Here is a 15,118-nt window from a genome sequence, read left to right as displayed (position 1 = left end):
CAGGGACCATTACTCCTATGTGCAGATCTTCATAAGGTTAAACACATTCCCTGAAAACATTCCCTCTGCCATGCATTTTAAAGAAAAAGGCCAAATTAAAGAAGTCATCAGTGAGTAAACTATTAACAGGAGAAATTAAAACTTTTTATTCTAGACACAGAATGTAAATATTTGCTCAAAGAACAAAGACCCTGGAGCTTTTGCAAGTGTTAGATTAGCTTTGCTGTGTTAGTCCATCTGCTCATGAGTAAATGATTTTAAACTATGAAGCAAGGACCCTTGGTAGCCCAGCAGGAATTTCTTCTGATCCCTCCCTCCCTCCCTCCCTCCCTCCCTCCCTCCCTCCCTCCCTCCCTCCCTGTGTCTTTTTCTCACCCAGTCTAATCTGTTAACATGTATTTCAGTCAACACTAGAAAGGGCACAAATACATATTTTTAAACAAAAAATGCTCTTCAAAACAAAAAAAGGCCACTTCAGTGGCCTCAGTGACACAATGTTCTTCCTTACAGATCCTTCTCACTGACTTCTTGCTTTCCTGCCTGGTGTGTGAATATTCTCTATTAGAATTTTGCAAGGTAAGTGTGTTGCACAGAGGTGACCAAAGGGAGGGGCACACATAGGTAAATACCCGCAAAGGAAAGAAAACATATCTACACCAAAACTTTCACACAAATGTTCATAGCAGCATTACTCATAACAGCCCCAAAGTAGAAATAACCTAAGTGTCTATCATCCCATGGATAACTGTAATGAGGTATAGCCTTATAGTGGGACACTCTTAGTGCCAACCCATGCTACAATGTGATTTAACTTTGAAAGCTCATCATAAAAGACTGCTTATCGAATGATTATGTTTATCAGAAACTCTAGGAATTGGCAGATCCACAGAGGCAAAATCAGTAAGTGGTTAAAGACGAAGTTGGTCAGAGGTGTGGAGGAGCTGGAGTGACTTCTAAAGGGAATGCAGTCTCATTTGGGAATGATCAAATAATTGAGATTTTTTTGGGTGATGATTGTGAAGCTGTATATACCAAAATATTGAATTAATTGGATACTTTAGGTACAAAAAAGTACATGGTGTGAAAATTTTCTCTCAAGCAACAGAAGTTGGTAGAAAGGGGGACAGTGATCCATGGGACAGACATATGTTCTGATTATCTAGAATTGTTTTGTTTTGTGCCAGGTGGGCCTATAAATTACTGATAACCAAGTTTTGATGTCTAGAATGCCCTGTTTGGATGATAAGCCACATGATATCCAGATTTATAACCAATATATTACAGCCATGTGCAGTATATTAATTAGCTAATAAAAATATTACCTGGAGTTATGACCAAGTTATCTTTGGGGAACTATGAAAAGGCCATTTTTAGGAGATTTCAGTTGTCTAAGTTTGGAAATGAATTCTGACTGGGGGAGATGGAGAGTACAACATTTTCATTCTCCAGTTTGTGAGGACTCACAAGAAGCATGGTCCATTTAGAAATTCATTCTCCAAGCGGCTAAGGTGGAGACAGGTGGGTCTGGGATCTCTCTGGTCACTACTGTCCTTTCTCAGAACTTCAGATAGATTGCCTTCACTCCGATTTCCCTGGCCAGTTCCATCCACCAGTCTCTGACTCAGAATTTTATCACCGTGAACTCTTTTACCTAGTTTTGGGGGGGGGGAGTGAAGCCCCAAAGGAGACCAAGCAGTTTCAGAAATACAAGAAATGTAAGAAAGTTGGGCCTTGTGAAAATTTTAATTAAAAGAGGAACAAAGGTAATTGGATCATATTTTTTTAAATGAATGTGAGCAATGGGCCATGTAACAAATACACACCGAACCTTGATCAAAGGTAACCTGTTATGTGCATACTACACATATAATATACAGATTATTATATATTTGACATGATTTGTGACTTATCTGAATACAGCATTCACATGGTTGTTTGCTCATGTGGAAAAACTTTTCACCATTTCAAAGTCTGAAATGAAATGTGTGGTGAAGAAGACTGCATTCCCACATGTACAGAATCGTCCTGCAATTTCTTAAGGAGGAGGAAAAAGCCATTACCAACCTGTATTCTCATTTGGCCAGATTGCTTTAATTCAGTATTTTTTGCTTCTTTAATCAATCAAGAAAAAGCTCTCCTGCAGATTCAGAGCTCAGAAGTGCAGTACTCTGTACCCTGTCCATGCCCAGGCCTCTTGATCTCTGGGGAAAAGGTTGACATCTGGGGAGATTTCTTTGTTTCTCTTTGTTCCAGCAAACTGTTTGAAACATTTAGGCTTTTTCTTTTTTAAATTGAAACTTGAGTCTCCCCACTCCCCTCTCTCTTAGGTACTAAAAAGTTTCACTGTTTTTGAAAGAGACTAGTAATTAGTAAGGGGCCCCAGGATGGTGCTTAGTATTATTTGGTAACAAAAACTGACCTTCTATGATTTCTAATCTGCTACTTTTAAATAGACCATCCTATGAATGTCTTATAGTCTCCTACAGGATATTTTTATGTCTGTTAATGCATCAGTGTGGCAGCATTAAGGGTCTAAATAGATGTCCAGCTTTGATGGTTCAGCACACTTGGATTCCCATGGACTGACAGCGCTTACAACAACTTAGCATCATCCCAAAGAAGATTTAGAAAGGCTTTCAGATGTTTTAACCACAGCGATCTTACTATTTACTCTCCTGATATAGGTTTACTAAGTCTTGGTGAGCAACAGGAATGAAAAGCATTTTCTGTAGGAAAAACCTGTGGTAAACCCCAGGCGGCCATTTCAGTGGAGATTCTTAAGTAATAAGATAGCAGCAGGTTTAGTAGATTTACAAACATGAGGTCCAGCAGGGCTCAAAGATGACAGATAGATGACATCAGAAACAAAATAAATACCAGGCAAGACCTGATAGAAACCTGATTGTAATCAGGAAGTGCGAGACACACTTTGAACACTGAGGACTTCAACCAAGAGAAACAAATGAACTTTAAAAAGTGGTTAATATATATTTTCCTTTCTCCATTTTCACGTGCATGTGTGTATGTGTGTTTCTATGTGTGGGGGCACACTTGTGTGCACAGGCATGTGGAAGCCCAAGGTTTTTCTTCTACTTGATTCACTGAGGAAGGATCTCTCAGTCAAACCCAGAGCTCACTGATGTGCCTGGTCTTGCTAGGCAACTTGCCCTGAGGATTCCCCACCATTGCCTTCTGGGGCTGGAACTGCAGACTGCCACAAGGGCCACCTGCCATTTATATGGCTTCTGGGGATCTGAACTTTGATCTCAGGCTTGTAAGCCAAACACTTTAACCACTGGGCCATCTTCCCAGCACTCAGATGTTTTTGAATAGCATTTTGTTGAAATTGAAATCAGAAAAGTAACAGTCTAATAGGTTGATGCTGGTGCTGATCCTGAATCAGTATTTCAGTCTTAGACTTCTTTCCATTTCAGTCAATTCCCAAAGTCAACCAAGAGCTAGTCTCTGACAAGATCTTCTATTTTAAAAATGGCAAACAACACTGAACACACCAAAAGGCACATAGTCAACCTACAGCATTAAAATCTCTCAGTGGCATCATGGTAAAACTTACAATCTCTTGAAATTTTATTTTAGTAAGAAATACGAGTTAGAGATCCACCCCACCCTTTAGATGCTCACTCAGTTTTCTAAGAATATTACCTACCAATATTTGAAATGCCACCTTTAGGGTATTAGAAAGATGGTTCATTTGGTCAAGTGAGGCTGTGAACTCAAGCCTCAGCGCGCGCGCACACGCGCGCGCACACACACACATACACACACATACACACACACACACACACACACACACACACACACACACACACACACACACACACGCTAGCCGTAATGGCACACAGTTGTAACCCTAGTGCTGGGAAGGCAGAGGCAGGCAGAACCACAGAGCTCTCGGGTCAGCCAGTCAGCAAGGCTCCAGTCCAGTGAGAGATCCTGGGTCACCAACAAAATAAGGTGGACAGATGGCTGCAGAGAAACGACACTGGCCTCCACGTGTACAAGCTCCCTCCCTCCCTCCCTCCCTCCCTCCCTCCCTCCCTCCCTCCCTCCCTCCCCCTCTCTTTCTCTCTCTCTCTCCCTCCCTCTCTCTCTCTCTCTCTCTCTCTCTCTCTCTCTCTCTCTCTCTCCCTCTCTCCCCCTCTCCCCCTCCCTCCCTTTCCCACTCCCCCCACACACCCACACTCATACACACACACACACACACACACACACACACACACACACACTCATCACACAAAAATTAGAGGCTGGGATTGTAGTTCATATGTTGAAGTAGTATACAAGGATCAAATCTCTAGCACCTCCTGTGTGTGTGTGTGTGTGTGTACATTTTTAGTGGATTTTCAATCACAATGACTTTTTATGATAACAAAACACTCTAACCATTCAGTCAACTATCAAGACCCTAAGAGTGATAATCTCATAAATAATATCCCTGTGGATAGATAGAAAAACAAAACCATGAGCCAAGCTGAAGTCAATGATCCTCTGTTCTGTAGATTTAAAATTAGGAGGGCAGTATCTGCGCAGGTTTAGATCTTATGAGATAAAGAATAAAGTGTTCCATATGAATGGTGGCCATAACTCTCCAGTACAATACCAGACTCACAGCCTAGGGGGTGGGGGCTTCTTTCATCAAAGAATGCTGGGGATAAAGTTTCTATTATTGCATTGGACTGTGACTTTCAGATAACTTCAGGGAATGTTGAAGGAAGATAAATTTTTATAACCAGAATAGAACAGAGCTGCCAGTGAGCTTTGTGATAGCATCAGGGTTATCTCCAAAATCAGCTTAGCACAGGGTCCAGATCTGCCACAGTCACACCTCATTCTGTACCAGAGGCTCAGGATTAGGGCAAAGGCAAACAAAACCACCTTGACAGACACCTATCTTGGATCCTGGCTCATGAAAGACAAAAATAAACACAGTAATAATACTACAAAGCAGGCCAGAATTCTATGGCTACATGCCAGGAATTATTGAGCTCCCATATAGTGGTATAGTACTGGCTGGTGCCCTAAGGAAAGGAGAGGGAAACTGTGACAAAGAAAAAAATTGATCTGAGGGTATATCTCCATTGGTAGAATGCTTGTGCATAACATACATGAGATGCTAAGTTAGACCCCGGGCACCACATGAACCGGCCACGGTAGCACATGCCTATCATCCCAGCACACTGGAAGTAGAAGCAGAAGATCAGAAGTTCAGTCATCCTTGGCTAGATAAGAAGTTTAAAACCAGCCTAGGGTACATGATATTCTGTCTCAAAAAGCTGGATCATGCTGAATTGTCCTAGATGAAGTAGGCCCAATCTAATAGCTAACTACTACATTGGAGGCTGTTTTGAGATGTGTTGCTGGCAAGTTGGCTGTAGAGACAGCGGTACCTAAATCGGCTTTGGTTAATGAAAGTCCGTGCTACTGAGAGTGGATAACGACTCTGACTCTGCCTCTGCCTCTCTAGTCACTTCATTCATGGCTATGGTGGTGGGGTGACCAGTGGTGAAAACTGGTCAACATTAACTCACAAACCCATCTGATTACTTGATTGATAAGTGATCTTTCCATGAGAGATTGCTGGTGAGCATCTATCATACAGAGATCCCCAGGCTTCCTGCTCATACTTTGTCTGCGCCTCTGACCTTCAGACTCCTTGTTCCATATCCTTCAGTCTTCTGACTCACTGACAGTGTGGCAGGTAACTTGTCATTGCTCATGAGTCCATAGGTTTAACACAAGCTACTTCTCTTTCCACCCAGTGTGGATGACCTCCGCCTGAAACTGTCTCATAGTAAGATTTTTCCCTGTCTGCTCTTTCCTAAGGCCACCTCTGAATGAGGCTGCGATGCTGCAACCATCCTTTTTTGACCCAAGTTTAGGACATTATCTCAGCACTCAGACTTTATCCGCATCTCACACATGGCTGTCCATAGGGTGTTGGGAACTAACTGTGGTGCTCTCTGAGCTAGATCATCCTTATTCTCTATGTAGTATCTCTGTCTTATGGATTAAAACAGGTTATGAGCAAACTAAATTTGTGACTAAACTAAATTCGTGAGCTTAGTAGTTCTGGACATAGATATTCACTGGGCAAATATTCCATCTCTACCAGGTCCCCCAGAGCCTTGCCAGTAACTGTTGATAAAAGCCATGTAGTGTTATGCTCAGATGTTCTGGCCATGCTCCAGGAGCCCAGGTTTCACACTGTGCTTCTTCCTGTAGAGTGTAGTAAACACACTGCACATTTTATCACAGTTGATGCTGCAACACCATAGGATCTGCTAGAATATTATGAGTCACATGGCCAGGCCATTTGCACAGCAGCCTTGAACCATAGCCTTCTATACAGTGCTCTGTTCTGTTCCTGGCCCTGCTCCAAGCTGACAGTGTCCTCTATTCCCTGCCACATGGACGAGATCAATATTAGTTGTGAAATGTGTGCCCTCTGGAACTTCAAGAGGCTTTCTAACCATGTGACCTCTACCAATAATGAAAGTGTTGCCTTTTCCTTTCTGACTTACCACCTCATTTTTCTTTCTCTTCCCTAATTTCATCAGCTGCTCCCTCTGTAACACTGCTAAATAGTGATGAAATGTGAACTACAAAAAACTTCTTGGCTTGATGTATTCTGAGAAGACAGGGTAGCTCTTTGATGCTAAAAAAGGTTTTCTGTGGCAATTTATGTTTGGATTTGCTATTTCTTCGTGCGTGCGTGCGTGCGTGCGTGTGTGCGTGCGTGCGTATGGTGCATGTACTTTGCTAGTGTAGGTGTGCATATATAATGCATGTGGAAGCCAAAGGTGGACTTCAATGTCTTTCTTGGTCTCCACCTTTATATTTTGAGACGTGGTTTCTCACTGAATCTGAACCTTGCTGACTCAACGGGCTGGCCAGCCAGTGAGCTTCAGGAATCTACTTGTGTTTGGCCCTGTCCCCCACACACCCAGTGCTGGTGTTTACAGGCATATAACACCATACCCAGCTTGATGATTATTTGTATTTTTCTTATATACATATACACAAAATTGAGAGACGACTTTTGATTAAGAGCATTTGTGCCCTGGTGGAGGACCCAAGTTCGATTCCCAGCACCTAAATGGTGACTCATAATTATGTATAATTCTAGGTTTCAGGAGATCCAACACCTTCTTCTGACCTCTGAGTCAGGTACATACATGGTGTACATGCACACATGCAAACATAACACTTATACATATCAAATTAAATAAGTCGAAAGGCTTTTAAAAGACACACTCCAAGAGTGCTTTCAAATATAGAGGGCTGGGCAGAGTAATCCCTCAACATTTGTTATTTACTTCCTCTTAATTTTATTATTTCCCCCATTTTAGTTTTTTTAAATTAATTTATGCTTCCTATCTTTTTTTAGACTTCTCATCTGAACATTCTCAAATATATAGATCTTAAACCATGTAATTTCTCAAATTGGAAAGTTAAACTTTCATTTCCACACAAGTAACTTCTAAATTAATACAAACAGTCACATATCCTCTGGGCACTGTGGCTATCCCACAGGACATGATGGAGACTTTTAGTTTTTTTGTTTGTTTGTTTTAATGGTAGTGGTTTTTAGAATTATATTACTTGGGCTTAGCACACACTTTCAATCCTAGCACTTAGGAGGCAGAGGCAGACAGATCTCTGTGAGTTCAAATCCAACTTTATCTACATAGTGAGTTTCAAGACAGCCAAAGCTACATAGTAAGATCCAGTCTCAAAACAAAACAAAAAACTAAAACTACAAAAAGAAAGAAAGGAAAAGAAAAAAGAGAAAGAAAGAAAAAGAAAAGAAAAACTAAAGTATTGCCATGATACTTCCCCTGTTTGATCAAAAGATTTTATCTGTACCAGTTCTCTTTGAAATTTATCAGTTTTTCCTGGGCTAATCACGTAGGATTAGCTTTTATGACTGGTCAAAGACGTTATATTATAAAATACAATATATTATGTGCATATATAACAAATATGCACATGTTACAGGCATGCTGAAAATAAATACAAAGCTTCACATATTCATGGTAGTTGTACCAGTTCCATTGCTATACAACAAAGTTATCCAATTTAGGATTATGTTTGTTTGTCTGTTGAAGAGTCCAGGATCTAGTTATATTCCCGGAGGAGAATCTCCCACGAGGCTGCATTGTCATCTTAAGGCTCAGCTGTCATCAGAAAGGCCTCTAAGCTTGCTCAATGCTGCTGGCCAGCCTGAAATTCTCACTGTCCTCTCTACAGGGCAGTGAGTGACAGACGGTGTCACCCAGCAGGAGTGAGGGCAAAAAGCAAGAGAATAGAAAGACAGAATCCATAATCTTTTTGTAACTTAACTTGGGAACTGGCATCTCATCTTCCCTTATAAAAAGTCACCAGCAGGGGCTGGGGAGACGGCTCCATTTGATAAAATGCTTGCTATGTGTCTTGGTTAAGGTTTCTGTTGCTGCGGTGAAACACCATGACTAAAGCAACTTGGGGAGGACAAGGTTTATTTGGCTCACACTTCCACATCACTGTTCATTATTGAAGGAAGTCAGGACAGGAATACACACAGGACAGGATCCTGGAGACAGGAGCTGATGCAGAGACCATGGAGGGGAGCTGCTTACTGGCTTACTTCCACATGGCTTGCTCAGCCTGCTTTCTTATAGAACCCAGGACCACCAGCCCAGAGATGGCACCACCCACCATGGGCTGGGCACCCCCCACATCAATCACTAATTAAGAAAATGCCCTACAGCTGAATCTTATGGGGGCATTTTCTCAATTGAGGTTCGTTCCTTTCAGATGACTCTAGCTTGTGCCAAATTGACATAAAACTAGCAGAACACTATGCAAGCATGAAGACCTGATGTTGATTTCCAGCACCACATCAAAGTCAGACATGGTAGTCCATGCTTATATCCCAGCTCTAGGGAGGCGGAGGGCAGAGGATTTCTCAGGGCTTGCTGGCTAGACAGCCTAACCTAATCAGCAAGCCCCAGATCTCAGGAAGACATTCGGCCTCAAAAACAACAAGGTTGTCTCCTAAGGAGCAACATCCAACATTTACCTCTGCTCCCAATATGTGCGCACATCCCTCTCATCTCACATAGACCAAGACACTAGGTCCTGTACCACGCAAAGGGAGAAGATTGCAAGAAGGTACTACTATGGGAATAAGGGGTTGTTAGAAGCCGCCAAGCACAGCCTTTCTTCTGCGCCCCTCCCCACCCCATGATCTGTGTCCTTAATTTATGCAAAATGCACTCAACCTCTGACTCATGACCATGTGAATATAAAGGTCTTCACAATGCCTGCTTTGTTTCCATGGCTTCTTCTCAATCTATGAAGTTGTCCCTACTCATCATACCCCCTGTATAGTAGAGAGATGGAGACTGGATATTTTCATTTAAAAACGGGGAAAAGAAATAGGAGGTACAAAGGAATCCCAGTTCACTGCAGCTGTGAAATTCAGTTGCTCTGATGTTGGAAGTTCTTTGGTTAGCTAGCTCTCAAGACCCAGGAGCATCTTGTGGGCTTTGGCTTTACAGTCTGGGCTTCTGGGTTCACCTGAGTCATCTCTCTTACTCAGAAAGGGAGTGCGTGTTCCACTTCCGTTCTTCCAGCCTGGTTTTTCTGTCAGTAGAACTTGGGGATCCCACGGCCTGTTTTAATTTTTCACTGTCCTTTGCATTCTGTCATTTTTTGTTCAAGCTGGCAGAATTCTTACAAAGACATCATGGGTTCCTTGTAAGTCTCATTAGGATTGATTCAGTTCCACAAAAGTCAGGACAGAAATCTTCTAGACAAGCCTTTTCCTCTTAGGTTCCTGTTTAGAGGTCTAAGCCATGGAGCTTTTAAGCATCTCAGAGCCCCTGTTTGATGGAGAAGGTCTGGGAAGCACACTTCCCTCAGTGTGGCGAGCAGGTTGCCAGGTCATCACCTTTCCTCTTTCTTCATCTGTAAAACCTTCTCACAGTCACACGGGCACAGCCTGTAAGCCATGGCTATCCTGGCAGTGCCCACAATATAGTTTTCTTAGACGTCATTTCTCAATATGTTACGTTTTAAATCTGAAGACACTGAAAGTTTTTAAATTTTATTTTTATTTTATAAGTAGGTGTTGTGGCCTATATGTATATGAACCACATGTATACTTGGTACCTGTGGAGGTCAGAAGAGGGTGTCAGATCCTCTGAAATTGGAGTTAGAGGCTGATGTCAGCCACCATGTAGGTCCTGGGAACTGAACCAGGTCCTTTGCAAGAACAGCAAGTGCTTTTAACCCCTGAACCATTTCTCTAGCTCTGAGGTTAAGAATTTTTAAAATTATCAAGTCTTGAATCTTGTTTTTTAAAGGTAGATATATATGTTCATTAGTGTTGAGTTCACTCATATTGGGCAGTCATCACCACTCTCCTCCTCCACAAACTTCTCATCTTACAAAAGTGAAACTCCATGCCCATTCAACAGGAACTCCACGTTCCCTTCTTTACCAACCCACGATAGCCTCCATTCTAATTTCTGTCTGCATGAATTTGTCTGGGGAGTCATATAAACGGCATAATACAATGTTTGTCTTCTGGTGACTGGTTCATCATGCTGTAGCATGTGTCAGAATTTCTTTTTAAAAGGGAATCACATTTCATGGCATATCTCTCTCTCTCTCTCTCTCTCTCTCTCTCTCTCTCTCTCTCTCTCTCTCTGTGTGTGTGTGTGTGTCTGTGTGTGTGTGTGTGTAAAAGCTACATTTTGCTTCTCTTGTTTATCTGTTGAGAAATTATTAAGTTCTGTCTACCTTTTGACAGATTGTAAATAATTCAGTTACAGACATGAGTGTAAAAGTCTTTAATACTCTTCTGTCAGTCATTGGCATACATACCTAGAAACTGAATCTCTGAATCATATTGTGATGTTTTTAATTTTTAGAGGAACCACCTTACTGTTTCCAACATTCAGAGCTACCATTTTACACATCCACCAAAAATACACAATGTTCTGATTTCTCCATGTCTGTCAGGGACAAGGACAGAATCTCTAGTTAGTGGAAAAATACAGACCCGCCGCGCATCCCCCCCCCCCCAAGACAGGGAACTAGATTATCTTACAGTCAGGTTGCCTAGCAACAGGACATTGAGTCAGAGCCCTTGACCCTTTCACCCTGTAAACATCCTACATAAACATCCTGTTAGCTTTCCCCATCTTATGTAGATAACGGCGTCTTGCTCCCCCCACCCTGCAGGAACTATATAAACCCTCCCGGAGAAAAATAAAATTGCACCTTGATCAGAATCTTGTCTTGGTGTATTTCCTTTGTGTCTCCTGTCCCTATCATTCCGTCCTTAGGGTGGTCGAGAACCCGTTGAAGCCCTGCTGGCTGGGGCACATGTCTTCATCAACATTAGCTACTTTCAGTTTTTCTTTTTAACAGAAGCCATCCTACTGCGGGTGAGCAGGAACATTGGTTTAGCTTCTATTTATAGCCCCTTAGTAACCACTAAGCTGAGTACCTTTTCATTTGCATTATTGGCTATTGTTAAACATTCTTTGGAGAAATGTCTGTTCAAGGTTTTTGCTTTTTTGTTAAAAAAAAAAAAATGACTTGTTGTTATTGTTGGGCTTTAGAGGTTCTCTGTATGTCCTAGCTGCCAAAACCTACTGGATGTATAATTTGAAAATATTTCCTCCCATAATAGAAGTTGCTCTATTGATAATATCCTTTGATATATTTAAGTTTTAAATTTTCATAACATCTGACTTATTTAGTGTTACATCGAAAAAGTCATTGCCAAATCCAGTGTCGTAGCACTTTTATAATATAAGACCGATTCAGATGGTGTTAGAATTCTGTCTTGTGTTAAGGTCTTTGATCCATTTTGAGGTAACATCTTGTAATTATAAGATAATGGTGTATCTTTGCTGTTTTACATTTGAATATCTAGTTTTCCTATCACCATTTATTGAGAAAATTGTCCTTTCCCCATTGAGTGAACTTTTCTTCCTTGAGGAAAAAAAATCACTGGACTATTGGATTTGTTAACATAGTGTGACATGACAGAGTGCCATAGATGGAGTGTCTGGAACAGGAGAAATTTGCTTTTGAAGTCCTAAGTCAGAGTGCCATGTTGGTTGAAACTTGGCATTCACATATTTGTCTTGGTAAATCCTCAGAGTAGAGAATTCTCCTCTTTCTTCCTCTCCTTAGAAGGGAACTAGTTCTGTTGGATTAAGGCCCCACCCTCACTGAACATTAACCACCCCCTTAGAGCTTTTGCCACTGATCCTTACACAGGAGCAGTCAGGACTTCTACGAGTAAATACAGGGAGGAGGGCATCATTTAGGTCTTGGCAACTACACATAAGCGTTTATTTACTGCCTACTCTTTTCCATTTTGTTTACCAATCTGTCTGCATGCCTCCATCACATTTTGTATATTATGTGCACATACATATTTGTGTGTGTGTGTGTAGGGTGTGTGTGTGTGTGTGTGTGTGTGTGTGTGTGCGCGCGCGTGCATGCGCACCACATCTAGAAACTGAAGTCAACACTGGATATGTTCCCGTATTGATTTCCACCTTACTTTTTGAGGCAAGGTTTCTCACCGAGCCTGGAGTTCATCAGTTCGGATAGACTGTCAGGCCTCAGTGCTGAGATAATAGTCACATGATGCCGCACCCAGCTCTTTGATTTGAACTCAGGTCCTTACGCTTGTGCAATAAGCAGTTTACAAACTGACATCCCCCTAGCTCCTCACACTGTTCCAATTTCTATAGTCAAAAGATTTGAGTCTTTAAACTGTTCTTTTTTTAAAGTATCATTTTGGCTATTTGGTGTTCCTTAGGATTAAATAGTTATTTTAGGACTGGTTATTTTCCATATATGCAAAAATGTTCTAAAGATTTTGGTAGCAATTTCATTAAATCTGTACATCACTTTGAGTAATATTAACATTTTTAACAATATTAAGCATTTCAACTATGAACATGGGCTATCTTTCTGTTTATTTATGTCTTTAAATTTTTATTATATTTTTATTATACATATATTTTATTTCCTTGGCTAATTAATAAATATTTTTCTGATACTTTTTAAAATAGAATTTTCTTCTTTATTAGATTGTTCTTTGCTGGCATATAAAACCAATTTTGGGGGGAGTATTGATTTTTGTGTTCTGTTATTGTGGAGAATTTTCTATAGCTAACAGGATTTTTTGGTAGAAGCTTTAGAGTTCTGTCTATATAAAATGTCTTCTGTGAGAAGATAGTTTTTCTTCTTCAATGTGAGTGTCCTTTATTTCATTCTCTTGCATAATTACTCTGGCCTGAACTTCTAGAAGTGTTTTGAATAGAAGGGACAAAAACTGACATTCTTTCGGCCTCCTTCCAAATCTTAGAGACAAAGCTCTTACCCTTTAGCAATTTAATGGTGATGATTTCAGTCCAGGGTCAGGTGGATTCATTGTGTTAGGTCTCAGATGAGCAGAATATCTTGTAAGACAGACTGTATGGTAGGGGTACTGCTTACCTCCTGGCAGCCAAGAAACAAAAAAGAATCAGAGAAAGGCAGAAGATGAAACCTTCTAAGACATACCCCTAGTGACCTGTTTCTTTCAGATAGGTCAAACCTAAGGTTTCCACCATGTCTCAATAGTGCCATCAAGTTAGGAATCCATCAATGAATTAGTTCATCAGTAAGTCAGATCTTGTGATCCAATCACTTCTTCCAAGCCCATCCTCTGGTAAACAAGCCTTTAACACTTGAGCTTAGGAAGGAGTACTTCATATGCAAATGGTGACAGGATCTTCAGATAGTTTTGTTCTATTAGCCAGTTGAGTGCTTTTGTTATGAATGGAGATTGAGTGTTATTCAGTGGTTTTTCTGTATCAGTCAAGATGACAATATATTTTCTCTTTATTCTACCAGTATGGTGTGTTTCTTTAATTTGTTTTCATATGTTAAACCATCTTCACATTCCAAGAGTAAGTCCCAGTTAGTTAAGACAACATATGGAATCCTTCTACAAGCAACTAAATTCAGTTTGGTAGTGATTTGCTGTGGGTTTTTGTTTCAAGGTTCAAGAGTGTGGTGTTTAAATGTGTGAACTTTGTAGTCTACTTTTGGCTATGTCAGCTTCTTGTGGTCAAAGAAAGTATTTTACATGAAATCACTTTTTAAATTTATTGAGATTTAATTTGTCCTAACATATGATCTATTTTAAATATATGTAAAGAACCATGTGCATTCTGCTCTTGGCTACTCTATAGATGTCCCATTTTCTTTGTCTTGTGTACTCTCTCTTTTGAAATCTGTTATTGAGAGTGGCATATTAAGGTCTCCAGTTAGAACTTGCCTAGAGCCACCTATATCTTCAATCCTGGGACGTTTGCATCCTATATTTTGGCAACAAAATATAAGCATCAAATAATTATAGTCATCATTTCTTGCTATACTGAACCTGTCTGCTTTGTCCTATGTAACCCTTAAAATTTAAAGTCCATTTTGTTATATTAGCATAGCTCCCCTACTTTCTGTTGGTTACTGTTTATATAGAATGAATCATTTTCTGCTCCTTTTGTGGGGGCTGGGGAGAAGTGGTAGAGATTGGAACCGAGACATTTTCTGCTCTGAAAGGCGCTACCAATGAACTACATCACCCCAATGTAGAGTGGATGTTTTTCACCCTTCACAGCTTATTTGTGTCTTTGGATAGAAAGTGAGTGTCTTGACACAATCTACAATCCCTGGGAAGGGAGACTTACTTCCTGAAAAGAATTGTCTAGATTAGATTTACTTGTGGGCAAACCCATAAGGGATGAGTGAGTGGTGGAAGTGGGAAGCTCCGCCCGGATGAGGGTGGCACTGTTCCATGAGTCAGTCTTGGACTGAGTGAGAAGGGGAGGGTGAGCTAGCATGCATGCATCACTTCATTGCTCTTTGCTCTTGACTTGCTCTCTATTAAGTTGCTTTCTGTCCAGCTGTTCTTATCACAGTAACAGTAAAAGAAACTAACACACTGGGGATTGGCTTCACAGTAAAACATTTTAATTGCTTTTCATTTCCTTTTATATGTATATTCTGTGACTATTTTCTTATAATCAACATTTAA

The sequence above is a fragment of the Peromyscus maniculatus genome, chromosome 5, assembly GCF_049852395.1.
Source record: "Peromyscus maniculatus bairdii isolate BWxNUB_F1_BW_parent chromosome 5, HU_Pman_BW_mat_3.1, whole genome shotgun sequence".
Taxonomy (NCBI): domain Eukaryota; kingdom Metazoa; phylum Chordata; class Mammalia; order Rodentia; family Cricetidae; genus Peromyscus; species Peromyscus maniculatus.
This window is presented reverse-complemented; position numbering follows the sequence as displayed.